A 3,131-nucleotide genomic window follows, 5' to 3' on the forward strand; every position below is an offset into this window, starting at 1 on the left:
ACCCTAGAAAACTTAAAAATCCCTAAAACCCTAGAAACCCCAAAAAACTCAAAAAACCCTAGAAAAATCCAAGAAAACCCCAAAAAATCCTAGAAAACCGTAAAAAAACCCTAGAAAACCCTAAAAACCCTAAGAATCATAGAAAACCCTAAAAAATCCTAAAAACCTTAGAAAACTCTAAAAAAACCCTAGAAACCCTAAAAAGATCCTAGAAAATCCTAAAAATCCTTAAAACCTTAAAAAACCTAGAAAACCCTAAAAATCCCTAAAAACCCTAAAAAAACATAAAAACCCTAGAAAACTCAAAAAAACACTAAAAACCGAAGAAAAACCTAAAAACCCTAAAAAACTAAAAAACCTAAAAAACTTTAGAAAACCCTAAAAAACCCTGAAAATGCTAAAAACCCTAGAAAACCCCTAAAATCTAAAAAATCCTAGAAAAACACTAAAAACCCTAAAAAACCTAAAAACCTTTAGAAATCCCTAAAAAACCTTAGAAAACCATAAAACCCTAGAAAACCATAAAAAACTCTAAAAACTCTAAAAAAACCATAAAAAACACTAAACACCCTAAAAAATGGCTAAAAAACCATATAAAACACTAAAAACCCTAAGAAAACTTCCAAAAAACCTAGAAAACCGTAAAAAACCCTAGAAAATCTTAGAAAACCCAAAGAATCTTAGAAAACCCTAAAAAATCCTAAAAACCTTAGAAAATCCTAAAGAACCCTAGAAACCCTAAAAAAATCCTAGAAGACCCTTAAAACCTTAAAAAAACTCTAGAAAACCCTAAAATCACTAAAAACCTTAAAAACATTAAAAACCCTAAAAAACTCAAAAAAACACTAAAAACCCAAGAAAAACCTAAAAACTCTAAAAAACTAAAAAAACCTAAAAAACTTTAGAAAACCCTAAAAAACCCTAGAAAACCCTAAAAAACCTAAAAAATTCCTAGAAAAACACTAAAAACCCTAAAAAACTTTAGAAATTCCTAAAAAACCTTCGAAAACCATAAAAACCCTAAAAAACTCTAAAAACTCTAAAAAAACAATAAAAAACACTTAAAAACCCTAAAGAAAATGCTAAAAACCATAGAAAACACTAAAAAAACCTATAAAAACCTAAAAAATCTAAAAATCCCAAGAAAAACCTTAAAGCCGTAGAAAACCCTAAAAAACCCCCTAAAAATCCTAAAAAACTTTAAAGACCCTAAAAAAGCTAAGAATCATAGAAAATCCTAAAAACTAAAAACTCCTAGAAAACCCTAAAAAATCCTAAAAACCCCTAAAAACCAAAAAATTCTAGAAAACCCTAAAAAGCCCTTAAAACCCTAAAACCCTAAAAAACGCTAAAAACCCTAGAAACTCAAAAAAAAACGCTAAAAACCAAGAAAAATCTAAAAACTCTAAAAAAACCTAAAAAAACCTAGGAAACCCTAAAATACCCTAGAAAATCTTAAAAACCCTAGAACACCCTAAAAAACCTAAAACATCCTAGAAAACACTAAAAAAAAAACTCTAAAAAACCTAAAAAACTTTAGAAATCTCTAAAAACCTTAGAAAACAAAAAACCCGAAAAACAAAAACTCCCGAAAAACCCTAGAAAACGTAAAAAAGACTAGAAAAACCTTATAAAAGCAAAAAATCAAATCATAGAAAACCTAAAAAACCTAAAAAATCTAGAAAATCTTAAAAAATCTTAAAAACCATAGAAAACCTAAAAAACCTAAAAACCTAGAAAACTCTAAAAAAACACTAAAACCAAAGAAAAACCATAAACAAAAAAAAAACTAAAAACCCTAGAAAACCGTAAAAAAGCTAGAAAACTTTAGAAAACCCTAAAAAACCCTAAGAATCATAGAAATTTAAAAATCTCTAAAAACCCTAAAAAACCCTAAAAACCCTAGAAAACTTAAAAATCCTAAAACCCTAGAAAACCCCAAAAAACTCAAAAACCCTAGAAAAATCCAAGAAACCCCAAAAAATCCTAGAAAACCGTAAAAAAATCCTAAAAAAACCCTAAAAACCCTAAGAATCATAGGAAAAACCCTAAAAAATCCTAAAAACCTAGAAAACTCTAAAAAACCCTAGAAACCCTAAAAAGATCCTAGAAAATCCTAAAAAATCCTTAAAACCTTAAAAACCCTAGAAAACCCTAAAAATCCCTAAAAACCCTAAAAAACATAAAAACCCTAGAAAACTCAAAAAAAACACTAAAAACCCAAGAAAAACCTAAAAAACTCTAAAAAACTAAAAAACCTAAAAAACTTTAGAAAACCCTAAAAAAACCCTAGAAAACGCTAAGAAACCCTTCAAAAAACCCTAAAAATCTAAAAAATCCTAGAAAAACACTAAAAACCCTAAAAAACCTAAAAACCTTTAGTAATCCCTAAAAAACCTTAGAAACCATAAAACCCTAGAAAACCATAAAAAACTCTAAAAACTCTAAAAAACCATAAAAAAACACTTAAACACCCTAAAAAATGCTAAAAAACCATAGAAAACACTAAAAAACCTAAGAAAACTTCCAAAAAATCCTAGAAAACCCAAGAAAACTTCCAAAAAACCTAGAAACCGTAAAAAACCCTAGAAAATCTTAGAAAACCCTAAAAACCCTAAGAATCTTTAGAAAACCCTTAAAAATCCTAAAAACCTGTAGAAAACCCTAAAGAAACCTTGAAACCCTAAAAAAATCCTAGAAGACCCTTAAAACCTAAAAAAACCAGAAACCCTAAAAATCACTAAAACCCTTAAAAAACACTAAAAACCCTAAAAAACTCAAAAAAACACTAAAAACCCAAGAAAAACCTAAAAACTCTAAAAAAACTAAAAAACCTAAAAAAACTTTAGAAAACCCTAAAAACCCTAGAAAACCCTAAATACCCTAGAAAATCCTAAAAATTCCTAGAAAACACTAAAAACCCTAAAAAACCTAAAAACTTTAGGAAATTCCTAAAAAACCTTAGGAAAACCATAACAACCCTAAAAAACTCTAAAAACTCTTAAAAACAATAAAAAACACTAAAAACCCTAAAAGAAAAATGCTAAAAACCATAGAAAACACTAAAAATCCTAAACCAAACCCAAAACCTAAAAAATCCTAAAAATCCAAAAAAACTTAAAAGCCGTAGA

This window comes from Arachis hypogaea, unplaced genomic scaffold (assembly GCF_003086295.3).
Source record: "Arachis hypogaea cultivar Tifrunner unplaced genomic scaffold, arahy.Tifrunner.gnm2.J5K5 arahy.Tifrunner.gnm2.scaffold_29, whole genome shotgun sequence".
Taxonomy (NCBI): Eukaryota; Viridiplantae; Streptophyta; class Magnoliopsida; order Fabales; family Fabaceae; genus Arachis; species Arachis hypogaea.